This window comes from Musa acuminata, chromosome BXJ3-2 (assembly GCF_036884655.1).
Source record: "Musa acuminata AAA Group cultivar baxijiao chromosome BXJ3-2, Cavendish_Baxijiao_AAA, whole genome shotgun sequence".
Taxonomy (NCBI): Eukaryota; Viridiplantae; Streptophyta; class Magnoliopsida; order Zingiberales; family Musaceae; genus Musa; species Musa acuminata.
In genome coordinates, this window is record NC_088350.1 from 20,235,591 (window position 1) to 20,254,179 (window position 18,589).

At 36.2% G+C, this 18,589-nt stretch overlaps 1 pseudogene; it reads left to right on the plus strand.

Moving 5' to 3' along the window:
• The first annotated feature begins 1,584 nt into the window (after positions 1-1,584).
• On the plus strand, positions 1,585-18,016 carry LOC103972820 (COP9 signalosome complex subunit 3-like; annotated as a pseudogene).
• The last annotated feature ends 573 nt before the right edge of the window (positions 18,017-18,589 follow it).

Sequence of the window (18,589 nt, forward strand, 5' to 3'; positions counted from 1 at the left end):
GGGAATGCAACGAGAGGTTACGTGCTTGCTTGCGGGCGTTTTGGGCTTCTGTAGGGATGCAGACTACATCTTGATCGGGTTGCTGCCTACATTGGTTGAGCTCTCTCGAGGTGCCCTGAACTTGTTACAAGTGTATGGAGCTGCTGTCCAGGTTCTGGCGGAGCACTTGCTGGTCGAAGATGCATTGGAGACCTATTATGAGGCCAGGAGAATGGGACTTCAAATTGGGGTTCGCTTATCTAATCTCTTGCTCTACTCACGACTCTCGCTCGTAAACCATTCTTTGCATTGATCCAAGATTGGTATCCTTACAGGAGCACCATCTTGCGGGGGCATGATAGAAGATAAGATTTCCCCAACTATATAAGAAAATCTTATTTTCTATCATGCCCCCCCCGCAAGATGGTGCTCCTGTCAAGGATACCAATCTTGGATCAATACAAAGAATGGTTTATGAGTGAGAGTCATGAGTAGAGCAAGAACAGATCGATGCTGCGATTGCTGTTGCTGTGAGGGCACAAGCATTCCTTTCGTTCCTCTTAAGTCCGCCGACTGTTGGCAGATCAACGAAGACTATCATGGTGAGGAAGATGAGGATTGGCTATGGAGCCTCTTAGGAATTTGACTGCAGCGGTATTGGTCGCTGGCCAAAGGCAAGGGTGAAGCTTTTCTGAGCGGCGTTGGTCGCTGGCCGAAGGCAAGAGCAAAGCTTCACTTATTTCACTACTCTGATACCATAATGAACATTAATTTAGGAGGAATGATTTCTCTCAACAAAATGGAGAATTTTCCTCAACAGAATAGAGAGATTTCCTCATATAGTTGGGAAATCTTATCTTCTGACTTATTCTTTTTTGCTGTTAGGGATTTGATCATAATGTGTTTTGATCATAATGTATTGATCCCTTATTAACCCTAACACTCGAGACATTAATCTATTTCAAAAAGATGCTCATGAATCTCCAAGGAAAGTCCTATGAATGGACTCCTAATTCTCTTAGTAACTCTTTGGCCTAGTTTAAGTGTGGGCTATGAATGGACTCCTAAGTCCGATCATACTTTGTTAAGGTGAGAGTGTCCGATATGATTCTTTTGATACATTCTTCTAGCATTCAAGTTATTCGACATGAAGAGTGATTTAGATCTAACCATGATCCTTTCATAAATAGATGTAATATCGAGAATGTTAAATCACATAATAAGATCATACAATAATTATGTTAGCGGTATGTTCAACAAGATCTCTCTAATGTTCAAGTTAACGAGTGATGACCATGGGACTCGATGAAGTAGATAAATATTAGGACAGTTATGCGTATTCCTTAATCATGAATTCTTCGAATCTAAAAATCATATAACTTCAATTACGACTATTCACTTTTCCCAATAATAATTATATATTATTTTATAGAAAAAAAGGGACCAAACCAAATTTGACCGGTTTGTTAGGTCAGTTCGGTTCGCAGTTATGTTTCGAGACCGACTCTGCTTAGTCCGGTCACTAAACACGTGCTACGTTTGGTGATCTCCCCAACTCGAACCGGACCGTCTCATGAATCGGTCGCGTAAGAGTGTAACGCGCGCTCTCTCTCGCGATGGATTTTTTTGTCGATGGGGCAGGTACGGATGGAGTCGGTTGAGGCGGTGGTGGCGCACATCCAGGCGCTGTCGGGAAGCCACGAGGAGGTCGCCGACCTCCATTCCCTCCTCAAGCAATCGGAGGGCGCACTCCGCTCCCGGGCCGCCCGCCTCGGCCCGTTCCTCCATCAACTTGACCCCTCCGCCCACACTCTCGGTTACCTCTTCCTGTTGTAAGCACTGAGAGCCTCACCAATCCTCTCCATCAGTTTCTTGCCTTGCCGTTTGGTTTGGTTTGGTTGTTGCGCTACACGTCTGATTAAGATGTTTTTTGGCTCAGTTTGGTCAAGCGGAAAGCACTGTTGTGTATCTTGAAGCATTGCTGTAAATTCTTACTTGTTTATAAGGGCCTTGCCATTGCGATAATTAATGGGATTATGAGTCGATTGGGCACACAGACTGGATCGAGGAATTTCTCCTTCTATCATTATATTTCATACATGAGTTAATGCATCCTCCCACTTCAAAGAAAAAATAAAGAATGATCTTCTTTATCATAAAAAATTCTTGATTATCATAGTGTATAAGATGTGGGAAGGGCTCAAAGGATGTCAATGCCGCGAGAAAAGGCTGTGATGCGCTCAACAATATAAGTGGAAGATGAAAAAATTTAAAAGGTTGTAGTGATTTTGATGGATGGATGGATAATGCTAGATCATGATGATGTTTCAAAAGGGAGACAAGTGTTGATGGGTTACACTGTATAGTAATTTAGTTGGTTAAGTTTGCTAACTCTTTCAGTTGCTGTCGTGGTTTAGTTTTAAATTGACTAATGTACTACCTTGAGTTTTGTGTTTGAGAGTTTATAAGATGGGTGCTTCAATTTATGACAATTGAATCAAATCATTTGTATCCCATCGTTTTCAGCTTTCCTGAGTTTTCCTAGTGCTGACATCCTCTTTCACTTGATGGAAAAGTTTATATTCACTGTTTGTCATGTTTGGACAGGGAGGCATACTCATCTAGGCCAATTTCAAGGGAGCAAGATGAAAAATTTCTTCTGTTTATAGTAGGATTTATTAACTCATGCTCGGCAGAACAGATACGTTTGGCACCTGAAAAATGTATGATTTGTGATGGTCTCATTGCCAGCCAGCTGATTGTTATATTATTATTAGTTTTGGTGCTTTCTTCATTATAGATGGTTAGATATGTCTAATGCACTATTTATTTTTTGTATGCAGTTATTTCTGTTTGCAAGAGTTTTAAGGATCAGGTTATGCAACTTCAAGTTCCCATACGGGGAATAACTCCCTTGCGAACAGCTATTCGTAAACTTCAGACCTCCTCAGAGCAGTTGACAACTTTACATTCAGATTATCTTCTTCTCTGTCTGCTAGCAAAGTTTTATAAAGCTGGACTAAGTATTTTGGATGATGATATATTTGAGGTTGATCAGCCGAGGGACCACTTCCTCTATTGCTATTATGGGTCAGTGCCATATAATACTTGTGTTTATAGGCTATGTCTTTGTTTCTCAGTAAGTTCTGATAGTAAAATGAATAAAGCTTAACTACTTGTTCTGGTTACTGACAGTTAGTTACATATTGCAGTCTGGATCCATGTTTGACTTACTAATTTCATAAGGAACATGATGGCCTAAAAGTTTAATTTAGAGGAAATGACTTCAGATCTCCATGTCACAATCTAAAATTAATAGATGTTGACAGTTAGTTAGCAGCCTATCTATGGTGTAATGATACAAGTCATGCGAGGATGGTTTCATTGTATAATATATTCTCCTTTTATCATTAACTTGATTCTTCTCATGTTTGCTTTATAATTTAAACCCCAGAATTATACAGAACAACAATGATAAGCAGTAAACCAATTTTTTGGGTTTTAATCTGAGGAATTTGATGAAAAATTTGAGATGATGTCCTCATTATTTATTAATGAATTATTCAATTTTTAACCCCAAAATTAAGCTGTTTGCTATGTATTTTCTTTGTATCATATGTATGTAAATATGGATACAGAACTTAGTAGCATTTTAATATCCATATCCCAATCTGTAACCACTATTAAATGTGGATGTAAATACAGTTTTTCCAATATTTGATCTGTTTCCACTCCTACAAAAGACTGTTAGGTACTACCACAGGTTATTTGTTGACGTGTGTCAGGTTGTTCTATACTTGAAAATTAGTGGTAGATTTGGCTTCTGATTGTTCTAGATGTTTTCTGCCCTCAGATTATTTCTTCAAGTTAACAGTAGTCCATACTGAATTTTCGTTCTCATTATTCTAATTTAGGTGCATGGACATGTCATACAACAATAGTAATGAGTCATTATGTCCCCACTATTTAGGGTCAGCTTCGTAGATGTTCTTTGCCATTTGGTTGTGTAATGCAATAACTTTAGTAATTCAAAGGCCAATTATATCTCTTTTTATTATTTTAATTCTTGTTTGGGCTACACTACCTTTCATTACACTATTGATTCTAATCAACTACAACAACAAGTAGGTTCGTAATTTCGTATCGTACCGGAGTATCGAGTTCAACTCAGTACGATACAGTACGAGTATATCGAGCGGTATGTCCAAGTGTATTGCTCGGTATATATATATATATATATACACAAATATATACACACACACACAAAAAAAAAAAAAAAAAAAAAAAAAAAAAAAAAAAAAATATATATATATATATATATATATATATATACACACACACACACACATATATATATACACATATATAATAAAAAAATTCAAAAATAAAAGGAGAGGCGACGTTGCCTTGTTTCTTCTGCTCGGTTTCTTCTCTCCACGAAGCCTCGGCGGTTTCTTCTCCCCACGAGAAGTCGCCGTCGATGCTTCGGCGACATTGCCTCATTTCTTTTGCCCGCATGGGGAAAAGAAACAGTTTCTTCTACTTGGTTTCTTCTCCCCACGAAGTCTCAATGGTTTCTTCTCGGTTTCCTCTGCTCGGTCTCTTCTCCCTGTGAAGCCTCGGCGACGTCGCTGAGGTTTCTTCTCCCCATGCGGGTGAGGAAAAGTCACTGACGATGCCTCGCAGACGAGGAGGAGACGACATATCATCTGTGGCGTCCTGCAATGGAGGATGGCAACGGATCGGGATCGTCGAGGGAGAGTAGCGTCGGATCTCCAAGTTCTCCCTTTTCTTCTCCCTCTTCTTTCTTCGATCGTCACCGACCGATTTCGGGTGGTAATGGGGTGGAAACAGCCCCAATCAACGGTATCGTCCGATAGCGAGTGGTCCGCATACCGGTTTGCTTGCAAACTGGTACGTACTGCTCGGTACGAGTGGTATCATTCGAAATTAAAAACCTTGACAACAACAACAAAGTTGTAAGTCCTAATTATTTGGGGTTGGCTACATGTATCTTTTGCTACCATTAAGATATATAAAAATCCATATGTTTATTTAAGTTTAGAGTACTTAAATACGTATTTATAATTTTTATTAAAGTATTTTTATATCTTTTTCTACCTCTCCTCGTATATTGGTATTAATCATTTTACCTCTTTTGACTATCGTATTCGAAGGTCATCAAGCATATGCTTATATCTTGTTAAATGATTTTCTCTTATCATATCCTCTATCGAAGTGATACCTGGTTGTTCACGAATAAAAATATTTTTTTTTTTATATTTCCTAGTAACACCATATATTCATCTCGACATTCTCATTTCAGCAACATAAAATTTTTGTATATGTTGTTTCTTAACTTCCCAACACTCATATTCATAAAACATTATTGATTTCACAATTATCTTATTATTTTTTTAATCTCAAAGTTATTCAATGATCATATAAGACTCATGATGTCCTTTGCCATTTTAACCTTCTTGTTTTTACTCTATGAATAATATCTTCGTCGATCTCTTCATCTTGTTGAATAATTAATCCAAGACACCTAATGCTTTTACTTAAAGAGACTTCTTGTCCATCTAATTTAACTATATTCTCCTGGCTATTTCAAGAATCACTAAAATTATATTTTATATATTTTGTTTTAGTTCTACTTAATCTAAAACCTTTAGTTTCTAAGGCTTGTCTCTATAGTTTAAGTTTATAATTAATTTTATTTAGACTCTCATCAACTAAGACAATATCATTAACAAATAACATACACCAGGAAGATCTTTCATGTTAGTGACTAGATCATAATATTTGCAGCTTTTTTATAAATAACATAGCTATCATGTAAGCAAGGTTCGCAATACCATACCGTACCGGTATTTCGACCTGGGCTCGGTACCAGTACGGTACGGTATACCGAGCGGTACACCCAGGTGTGCCGAGTACAGTGCACTGCTACAGTGCTACAGTGCACTCGGACTGGTAACAGACGGTCCGCGTACCGACAACCTGTCGGACCGGTACGTACCACCCGTACCGGATGGTACAGTTCGATACGGCAGACCCTGCATGTAAGTAACATAGCTCAAGTTGTAATTATGTAAGGGAGGTCTATCATGTAAGTAATATAGCTCAAGTTTGTAATTAATTCCACATATACTCTTATCAACTAAGACAACTTTACCAGCAAATAACATACACTACTTAGGGAGGTCTATCATGTGAGTAACTAGATCACAATATTCCAAAATAAGGTTTATCATGTAACATGTACCTTTAGTTGATCCTAATTAACCAACAATGCTTAATCACAATGTTTGTAGCTTCTCTTTGAACTTGTCCTTGTCCTCTTAGATGATTTTCTATTTTACTTTTATTGAGGCAACACCTAATTGTTCTTGAATTAAAAAACAATGATCGCACAAATCCCTGATGACTCTCTCTAGGTTAACAACCCAATGTTTACTCTGGATAATGTCCTTATTAATCTATTCTTTTTTTTGGAATAATAGATAAAGAATTTCTAGTCCATTTGTCATAACGGCAACCTCATTTCTTAGTATTTATAAAAGTGATTTTTTGACTATTTTAATTAATATTGTAATAGGGGAATGATAAATATTGGATTAAAGCGTTTTCGGAAAGCTTTGGGGTGTCTTCATAATGTATGTAGATGGTACACATAACTTGATATTAAATTTTCTTTTCCACAAGTTTTGCTGAGTGATGTTCTTTTACCAGGTTGTTACTGCACCAATGGATGCTTTGAGTGTAATAGCTGTTGAAGCATATAAAAAGTACATTCTGGTTTCACTTATCCTTAATGGACAGGTGTGCTTGTAGTATTTCATGATTTTCCTGAGCCAGTGGTAGAAAGTTTCAGTGAGTTTGTCGAAATATTTTTATATTAGATTAAACATGGGATTTCTAGATGGCTTTGATCTTTAGCAGATCTTTTACGTTTATACTAGGATACTGTTGAATATGTTTTGTACATGGTGGCCATCACTTGGTTTGTCTTTCAACTGTTATAGTATCTGGAAGCAACTGAAACCACTACATGTGGTTGAAGTGAATATTAAAGCATGATGATTTTTGTTCTGCAACTGTGTACATGAAACTGATATATAAAAAGTTTTTTTTCCTGTTTCTACATCATTCTCTTTGCTTTATGTCATATAGAGTTCTCATCCGTGGAAGAACATTTCTAAAACAAATACTATCACAAATGAAAGCTAAACTTGTATAACTGGAATGAAAAGAAATTTGCTTCTATAAAAAGAAAAATTATTTTACTGATGTATGCATGGTTAAAGCAGATATACTAAGGTATTTTGGGTGTTTGCAAAATTGATCAACATAAATTAACTATGGTTTTTTTGTTCTCTTAGAGGAAGTCCTAGCTGGTTTTAGCAGATGAGATGAAAACTTTATTTTCAGTGATTTGATTCATCCATTGGAGAATTTGATTATTTTGTAAATATAGAATGCGGACATGTGATTTGTAATCGAATTTGCAGTTCTGTTACCTTTTTAATACAAGAGGTCTACTATAGCTATTTCTAAATTTATATACACAGTTGTTATGTCAGCCATGCTTTTTGAGTGTTGGGTGTTTATAACGCAACATGTATAAAGAGTTTGTATAATGTTGACGTTGATGTATGGAGTTGATAGAAAATATTAAAAATAAAATGTTTTAATTCATAAATAATTAGGCCTAGTTCATTCCGCTTTCTGATAGTTATTTTAGTGATTAAAATAATCACATCATCATGTGAGACACATAGAATTGGTTGTGTGAGGAGACTAAAAGAGGCTTAAGAGGGCTTTATTTAAAACTACAGATAGAGATTTGAATGCTTGAGTTATCCGATGACATTGCGATGTATAAAGTCTAATGACAGGAAAAGATATATATTATTCCAGATGGTTGGAGCATTATGGTTTGGTGGTCTTGTTTCCGTTTGTGTCTAAATTTACATCATTTTAGTTTTTTATTATTTTCTTCATAAAAAGGTTTTAGGTTGTAACAGTCAATATTTGTGTTACATGAAGTAATAGGAGATCTGGATTCTCTTCAATATTTATTTGTTTTAAGATTGTTATTAGGCTATGATATATCTATTTTATTTTTTCATTAGGTCAGTGCAAACTGTTACGAATATGCTACATATATGGACCATAACTTTCTGATAGAACATATACTCAACTGGTTTTTTTATCAAGATATGACAACCCATGAAGAAATATTGAGACACAGAATTCTTTAGAATTTTCATAGTTGACAAGCAACAGTGCTAGGGCCCTAAAAATTAGAAGGGATGTGAGAGGGAAGAGGCTTACTAAAGTCCTGTGAGTTCTTGTAGTCCTCATAGTCTGATTAATTGTTCATATTACAAATATCAATGTTTTGCTTCATTTTGCCTATGGTGGCAAAAGGCACTGCTGAATTTAAACTAGTCTTAAGGTTACTCTGACAATTTAGAGTCAGAACTTAATAGATGTGGCTATATATAGTTACTTTTGTATGTGATTTTGAAGCATGAAAGGCGAGGAACTGATCTTTGAAGGTTCTTTTGTTACCATCCAAGAAATCAGCTACCAGGTTGAAGGTTAAGTTATGCTGGATTTTGAAATTTTATTTGCTATATTGTAAGTTACGCAGGATTTTAAAATTTTATTTGCTATATTGTTAAATCATTCAGCATATCTGGCTTCTACCAGTATGTTATGGAAGTATTGTTTTGCGCACTATGGTTCATCTGGCTTCCAGCTGTGACAGATGTCATTGGTTTCTAGACCTTCATTGTGTTCATTATAAGATGTTTCTTTAGAAAATGATTTTCTTTTACATTGTTTTGTTTTATGTTTCTCCAAAAGATTTCTAGCTTCTATGATGCTACAGTGTCCAATAATGTTAGTGCTTCACTTAACAACAATTAGTGTGTGATGATATCTATTAATTGTTTGATGTGATTTTTTTTTTCCAGTTTTTCGACCATTTGTTTTCCTTAAGTAGTATTTTGATCAACTCACAAGTCTAAATGTTGATTCATTTATCATTTTTCTTGATGTGTCAAACTGTAACCACCCCTTTCTGAGGCCAAGATTCCTAACACTTCTACTGCAACATATTGTTTATTGCTAGTTTGTCACTTAATTTTATTTGGCTTGGTTCCTTGTACGCTTATGTTTCCCATGGCATTTTAGTTTTAGTTATTGACATTTGTCAAAATATAACTGCTTCAATTTGTAAAGAAATATATTTCATTTTTGAATGTATGCAACTTGAAATAATGAGCTGGTCAATGCAATTCAACTTGCAATTCTTATATTTATTGTGCTTGGCTTTGTGCTTGCCCACATGTAGCAACTGAATGTCTTACCAACTTGTAGCTTTGTATTCATAGTGATGTTTAATCCCTAAATATTTGTGAATTATTTTGAATTAATTACAGAGTTAGGTTTTCTACTTTTGATGTACATTAAATTGTGGAATGTTTGGACTTTGGACCTCGATATACGTAAAATTTCCTGTCATATAATCTTGGAGATACTAGGTTGTAGATCCTGTATACTTGGTTATGACTTTATGGAAACCTTCATAGTTCATACCATGAATATGACACTTTATTACTGTGTATATCAATAGTATATATTAAATTTTATGATACATGATGTGTTTCTTAACTACTAGGAGTTTTTGGAAGGGCATCCTGTACTTTTCATACTAAAAAGTAAAAATTAAAGAATGCAATTTTGGATATTGGACCCATATCAGTCCATGACTGGATCAATACAGGCTTGATCCATGCCGGTGTACTAAGGACACAGTACACTCACATGTGCCATGGTACCATTTTACTGGTGGGGGTGGAAGGGAGGGAAGAAGGATGTAGGAGAATACGAGGCAGAGGAGGAGATGGAGGAAGGGGAGGGGAGGAACAGGAAGAAAAATACTGGTCTGACGACAGTGGGCTGAGGTGGTCTGGCGATGGAGAGAGGAGCTAAGAGGGTGACGTAGGTGGTAACAGCAGGGCTGGGGGCTGCTCGTGAGCCCTAAAAGCTCCGTTGCTGCTTTGATAAAACACAAAAACTGAGCAGCTGTTGCTTAAAAGAAAAGGATTGGACCGTTCAAATGAAGGTGGACCACATCCTAGTTGATGCCCGACTGGTAAATACCTATCGGTATAGACCAGGTTAGGTGAAATTGAAGTCCTTGCTAAAAATGTCCTAGTTAAAGTTTGCTTATTGATTAGTAATTCTAGGGGTATGGTCCCACAAAATAGTCAAGTGGGTGTATAAACAACAGCGATTTAAAAAGCGTTAGGCGCTAAAAGGCGCCATGGTCCAAAAACGCTCGAGGCACTAGGCGCTCGTTCGAGCGAAGTGAGGCGCTAAAATATAAAAATATATAATATAATTAATAAATATAATTATTTAAAATTTTAAATAAAAATATGCTATTAAATTAAGAAAATCTAAGATACAAAATCATAATGTACACTTGCTATACTGTATACAGTTAACAATAATTTCAAATAAATAAAAATCAATAGTATTAAAATCAAAATAATAGTGTTATACTGTATACAGTTAACAGTATACTGTATACTATTAACAGTATATAATATAATAGTATATTGTATACTACAGTATACAGTATATTGTTAATAGTATATAGTATACTGTTAATAGTATACTTTCGATTTCAAAAAAGGAGAAGCGAAAGAGAGAAGAAGAGTGTAAGGGAAGACCGAGGGTGCTGAAAAAAGCGGGAGCGACAGCGGTAGCGGCAACAACAAGTGACGACAGTGGCAGTGGCAACGGTAGCAACGAGCAGCGGGAGCGGGAGCGGCGACAGAGGCAGCGACAGCAGCGAGCAGCGGCTGCGGGAGCGGGAGCGGGAGCGACGAGCGGCAGTGGCAGCGAGAGTGGCGAGCGGCAACAGTGGCAGCGGCAGAAGCGAGCAGCGGGAGCAGCGAGCGGCGACAGTGATAGCGAGCAGCGTGAACGGCGAGTAGGGTTATGGTTGGGAAAGTCGCGCTGATATCGGTGCTTTAGTTTGTTCGATTGAACCAACTAAAGCACTGAAGACCGAACCAGACCTAAACCGCTGGTTCGGTCGCCTGGTTTAACCCAGGCGCTCGCCCGAAGCGCTCGGTGCCTGGGCTCGGGCGAGCGCCTAGGCGATGCCTCTTTGAAGCGCGTCGCCTGGAAATGAAGCGAGGCGCTTGGGCCTCGCCTCGCCTCGCCTCGCCCGAGCGCCTTTTTAAATCACTGATAAACAAAGAGTAAGTTTACTAGCCATATGCTTCTTAAAGACAACTTTGTATCAATATATGTGCAAGGAACCTTGGAAGAACATATATAACAAAATAACTGCCTTTGGTACACATGAACTCAATGAACATAAAGAATAAGATCAATGATGTGTATAATATTTGTTTGATAAAGTCAATTTGTTTTCCATTGGCTGTAGCAATCATAAGGACACCATAAGTTGATAAATTATCTTCACTAGAAAGCAAAGTGCTCTGATTTTTGTTGTTTTTGAAGTTGTTCAAGAATACACAATATGAAGTTTTGTATCTTTCAAAAAGAGACTCTTAAAATGATAATAATTTGTGTAATTGTTTGCTCAATTTTGTAATTGTATTAAAGTATTTTTCCTCACAAATGTGCTTTTGCACTGTCAATTCTGACACATTAAAAAAGATGCTGAAATGCGTACAGATGTCATGCCTGATATCTGTTTGTTCCTAATCAAAGCTGTCAACATGTTGATCTTGAGTTGAATTCAAATTACCTTTGTCAGGTTCCACCATTCCCAAAATATACATCTTCAACTGCTCAAAGGAATTTGAAGAGACATACTCAGGTATTTATAAATTATGGTACCTAGAAAATTAAACCTTTTGTTTCACTATACTCCGACAGTTTTTTTTTTGCTTGCTTACAACTTCAATTTCTTGGATTTCATTGTCTTACATCTTTAATGTGTAAACAAATTTGGATTCTTAAAGTTACCTAGTAAGTTTCTATTGGAACCTATAACTTTCTGAGCTTGCTGATCAAGTAGGGTACTGAAAAAACAGATTATTGAGTTTGGAAAGTATGAATAAAGGTTCTAAGTGGTAGAAACTCAGAAGCTTTTTTACACAGAATATAAGTGTTTGAATGATCAGATATCATTATGTTAACTAGTAAAAGGAAAAAAGCCTTACAATTATGTCTACTTATATAGTAAAATTCTCATCTCTTATCTTGAACCAAGTAAACAAACATATGATCATAAGATGGAAACATATGAAAACATATCTCCAACTTTGTTCTTTTCCTAGTAATCATTACCCCATGCACTGTTTTATCGTTCATATCTTTTTCTGTATGTGCCATTTATATTGCCTGTAATGAAAAGTTTTACATTCATTGATATTCTTTGAATAGTTCCATCTAATCTTTTTCAGATTTCATTTTGATTAAATCATCTAATCCTATTTGTGGAGCATAAGAATTTATGACAGTCAACATTTCTTCTCCTTGCACAAATTTTAATAATAAAATTCTATCGTTCATGTATTTACCTGTACCTATTTTTAAAAATCATTACTACAATAATAGTATAATACTTAATGCTTGCCAAGCTTCATCTTTGCTTATAGTATCAACTCCCTAGATTTTTCACTCACCCACTCAGTTTCCTCTAAGCAAACTATATTAGTTCTCCTTATCCATAACTTAAACCTCTTTCTTTTAAGTCTTCCTTATTCTGTATAGTTTATCTAATCCGATGGTTCTGAACTAATTACTTCTTTTGTAGTAGCCCAAAATAGTTTGAGAACCCTTATTTCACACCAAATCTAGTTGCTGATGTAATGAGTCATTTTTAGATGGTTTTTAGTCCACACTTTGTTCTTTTGGGTGATACCAGAAATGCATTTAGCCCCATACTGAAATCAGTTTAGATCTATGTTTATTAGATCTGATAACAATTATCGCTCACAGACAGTTCAAATCTATTCAAAAATAGATATGTGGACTTAGAATTCAATTAACTGCTGCTTTCCTTTTCATCTTTGAATGTTATGTGGTAATATATGTGCATATTTGCATCGGTTGTTATAGTAGCTGATTCGCATTTGTGAAATAGTGTTGTTTAGGTACATTCCTATAGAACATGTTAGCCAACTCTTATTCAGCATTTTGTTTCGGGTGTTTTGCTGTTAGTGTAGCTGGTTATATCTCGATGGAATTGCTTGGTTGCTGCTGTTTTTGCAGCTTCACGAGGACCTTCTTGGCTGATCATCTTTATTAAGTTACGGATGTCTCCAGTTTCCATTTGTTTTGTTTCCAATTGACTACTTTCTAGCACAAAGATCATTTTCAAACTGGAATTTAGTGGTGAAATATGAAGCATAACTGCTGTTACAATCCTGTCAAGCTCTTTGGCAAAACCTGAAGTTGCTTGATTGTGATTTCCTTTTTGCAGATAATATTTATGATTATGTTCTTGCCTACTTGGATACTAGTTTCTCCATACCTTCTGCAGACCCATTAGTTACATTATATGCATCTTGGCTGTGAAGAATACTTGAAATGTTGCATGGTCAATGAACGCCACTTTAGTTTTCTTCAGAGTTGAGTACTTCACACTTCATGCTCTAAAGGGATCTTTCATTCTTGAGTCTGATTTTATTGGTTCCAATATGTTTTACTTTAAAGCAAGGATTTTAATTTCGAATGATACCACCCATATCGGGCGGTACATACCAGTCCACCAGCAGATCGCGCCTCGTTATCGTCCGAAATCGATCGATAACGGTCGATTTTGACTGTCACCACCCGCTACTAGGCGGTATTAATTGTGGGAGAATGAAGAAGAGGACGAAGAAAAGGGAGAACCTGGAGATCCGGCGTCGCTCTCCCTCGACAATCCCAATCCATCGCCGCCCTCCCTCGCGGCAGATGAGATGTCACCTCCTCCTTGTTTGAGGCGATGAGGCCTCGGTGTTGTCGGCGACTTCTCATCCGTGTAGGGATAAGAAGCCTCGATGGGGAGAAGAAACGAGATGACTCGACAACGCTGCCTCTCTTTTATATATATATATATATATATATATATATATATATATATATATATATATATATATATATATATATATATATATATATATATATATATATATATCGAGCAGTATGCTAAAGCGTACTATTTGGTATACCCGTATCGTACCGTATTGAGCTGAGATCGAATCTTTGGTATGGTACAAAATTACAATCCTTGCTTTAAAATACATGTTTGATTATTATGTCCATATGCATGCACTAATATTCTGATATTGTCTATAATTATGTTCGGCGATGCTCGTGGATGATGCTGAAATGCATTTTGTGAGCTCGTTGCTATGGCTATAGTGCATCTAAGTTCAGCAACATTTTGTAAATCCTAAGTACTTGTGGATTTTCTTTTGGCAGCCATATATTGATCTGGCTGATTGCTATGCTACTGGGACATTTTCTGAATTAGAGGCTTGCATCCAGACAAACCTAGAAAAATTTCAATCTGTAAGTATCTTATTTATTTCTATGTTGTCTACCATTAGCTAATAGAGTTAGACAATCCTTCTACCTTGACCATCTCAAGTCTCAGTATATAATTTAGTAATCTAGTTATACACTATGCTGATCATGAAGCTTTCTTGTTATAATTCAGTTTTTCTTTTGCTGTGTTTTACATATGTGATTTAAGATTTATTGGTTTTTTTTATTTTGTTACCAGCATCAACATGCACTGTTATGGGCCACTTACACTGGCAATGCTTTCATAATAAGATGAATTCTCCCATTGTGATCTCTGCTGCAATTTGACGTATATATCTTATTTTGCAGGACAGCAATGTTGGATTAGTGAAACAAGTTCTATCTTCTCTTTACAAGCACAATATTCAAAGACTGACACAGACCTACTTGACTTTGTCACTGCAAGACATAGCAAATGCTTCCCAACTGAAGACCCCAAATGATGCTGAGATGCATGTACTTCAGATGGTATGTTTGGGCATTAATTGATTCTGTAACAAATAATAAGCATATTGGTGACTGCTCAGCAATGTTGTGTTTTTTTTCAGATTCAGGATGCAGAGATATCTGCTTCAATAAACCAAAAGGATGGAATGGTCAGTTTCCATGAGGATCCTGAGCAATATAAAATTTGTGGTATGATAGAGCCTATCGATTCTTTAATCCAAAGGTATTTGATGAACTCTTGACTTTTTTGTTTGAACTCTTTCCGTTGCCATGTTTACGATCATTACTTATTTGTTCATGGCCTTCGTACGTAGCAAACATGTTCCAAGACCTTAAACTGTGATGATTATAAATCTTTGATCTGAGATACAGATGATGGTTTTCAATATGTACCTTAATTCCTCTTTTGCTCCTTTTTTACTTTGGGTCCAAATACTCTGATGCTCATCATTCCCTCTACTCTTCTCTCTATTATTTTGATTTCAATTTTGGTCTTACTTCAAGCTTACTTTTGCCATGAGAAACCAAAGAGAAATCTTTTTAGTTTCCAAGATCTACATGAACAGGGCAAAATGCCTGCATGGATTGCATATGCAAATGAATCAACTTACAGGCTCATTGTAATATAACTCACCACTTTATTGTACCTCAAGTTTTGATTGTTCCAAATAGTGTGATGCTCATCAGTCCCTCTACTCTTCTCTCTGTTATTTTGATCACAGGTTTGGTCTTACTTCAAGCTTACTTTTTCCATGAGAAACCATATTCCTAAGACCTACATGAATAGGTTAAATCATCTTAGCTCACCAGTTGGTGCCTGCATGGATTGGATATGCGGGTGAAACAACTCTGTTGACAGGCTCATTATCCATTATTACACCTCAAGTTTAAAATTTTTGGAGTTGGCTGCATCATTACTTTTGTCAGTTCTGGTTAGCCTTTGATATTCATGACATCATTTGAGAGGATTAAGCACTCACTCATCAGTGAGATTGTTGATCTATCTGGAATGCAACATGTTGGTAGCTGTTATTAGTTTCCAGTGTCTGCTTAGGACTTCAGTTCATGTTCATAGCATTTGAACTATAGCACACATCTCGCAATCAACAATTTGGTGGGAGTTTGGGTAAAATAAGCTACATTTTTCCTGCTAATGGAAAACATATTAGGAGAAATTATTATGGTATTTCTCTCATCTGCCTATGAGAAGTCAACAAATGACACATTTATCTGTTTAATCTGTAAATTGCTTTTGGTAATCCTGAAGCTTATAATATATATTGTAAGAAAATAAAATATTCTTTTATATGATGACCACTTTATGTGGTTGATATTGACACTATCAGAATGTATTTGAGTTGACATGCAGTATCTCACTGTTAAACCTAATGTAGCTATATTTGGGTAAGGTTAGGTCAAATCATTTGAAGGCTTAGGATTAAGCCATTAGCATCAGCTTGCTTGTACTTTCGTAGCTTTTCTTGTGATTTTCTTCAATTTCAGTTGAAATTGGTCTTTGGAAAAGAAATGTCCTACAAATTAATGATCACCTGACATTAGAATACGGGAGAAGAAACCACTCATCAAGTATTTAAATAAGAGTCTGACACTTGTTTCAGTAATCTGAGTGATTTTCAGACCTATATCGTTTAGTATCATTGAGTAAAATAATGGAAAAGATAAAAAATGAATGGTATTTGTACCGATACTAAGCCATATGTTGGTATTGGTGGACTTGGTCGGACTGGTTAGTACCACTCGTATTCCATGCCACTGATTACAACTATTTTGCAGCATGCAGTGGATACATCTTCCATAGCCAAAAGTGTAAATAAACATGGTCTCACAGTAATTTTTGTGCTTCCTCTGTTCCACATTCCATATATAACTGATCTGGTCTTCTGATTTTTAGTTGCCTGTATGTGTTAGAAATTCTCTCATGTGTGATTTTGTGGTAGTTCAGTATCTCATATGCTGTGAATGGAACATATGCAGAAGAATACTGTGATGACTTGATTTTATCAAACCAAATTTTTTCTTGTGACAACGGTAAGTGCTTGCTTGACCTAGCCCGTGTCTCAACTAAATTTGTAAACTCTAGCAAGTGGAGTGCTTGGCTAATGAACCAGTTTTTCTATAGTCAGTAGGAAGAAAAGGTGAAAATCCATAGCTATCCTTGTTAGGCATCAACCCTTGTGCATCTTTCTATTGAATACGACATGTAGCAGTGCTTCACAGGTTGACAATGTAAGTGAGATTTAACATGGTTGCCATGTTTTATAGTTATATATGCCTTTAACACCTTGCACAGAGCTATTTAGGAGATAGAGAGGGTCCATGATGGTATCGATTCCCTTCGGTGCTTCATAATCTGTGGTGTTGATATTTCACGAGCTGAAACTAAAACAGATTATGTTGCTGTGTTACACAATCAGCACCAACTTTTTATACCTGAAGCACACAAGTTAAATCTAGTGTTTCATTGCTCACCTTTTCCTGGATGCAGGTTGATGGAGTTGTCAAAGAAGCTGAGTTCATTAGATGAGCAAATTTCATGTGATCTTGCACATTTGACAAGGGTGAGTTTTATAATTCGATTCCCTTTTTAACTCTCTGGTTGCTGATCGGATTTTTAATGATATACAGATTGGAAAAGAACGACCAAGATTAGACTGATGAGTTTTATTCAGTTCCTCATAAATTCCTGTGAAAGGGGATTGCAGCACATCATTCTCGGGAAAACATAGTTAGCCTAGCTAACTAGCGAGCTCTCCACTGGAACAGGAAGGTCTCCTTTGCTGTATTAGCGAGTAAATCATTCTAGCTACAGGGGAAAAGAATGCTTTGAGATTGCCATCTCATCAGTCTAACCTGCATCAAATATGGGCCATTTTTTGTGTTTCTTCTCAGTCCACAAAAATCTCCTTTTTTTTTCCCACAAGTTGGAAGAACCTGCGTTACTTTGTCATGCATTTTTCTGAAAAAGAGAAAAAAATATATGTTCATTTCATACATCACCAAACAGATGCTGCTTGTTGATTCTTAATGCCCACAGGCTTTTGTATGTTAATATTTATCGTTCCAATTTTATAGGACGTCTCCCAAGAGATTGGTTTACAAATGATTAACAGAAGTACGATCTGATGCAAAGAGCTTCAAGATTTGAAAAAGGGTCAACAGAAGCTTAGCTTATGTCCTAAATAAGATATGGGCGAATTTCTGAAAGAAAAAACTTATTTTTGAAAAAAGTTTCAATTAGCATCTCAATTTTTAAAAAAATTTATAGTGTTTTTTTAAATAATAATATATTCTTTGTCGGTTATTATCTTTGCTAAGTATTGTCACCCTTGTTAGATCTCATTGGATCTATACATTTTGTCTTCACAATTCTCACTCATGGCATAGATGATCATTGGTTCTTGTTATCCTAATTCTTCTCTCCTTTACTCGTCATACTTGTCTTTTATCTTTCTGATTGTAACCTCCTCTACTTATGTTTTTATCTTTGGTCGCTTGTGTTGTAAGTAAAGATGACAAAGGTAAAACATGCAAAGATAAGTCTAATGGGATAAAGGGGAGGGGA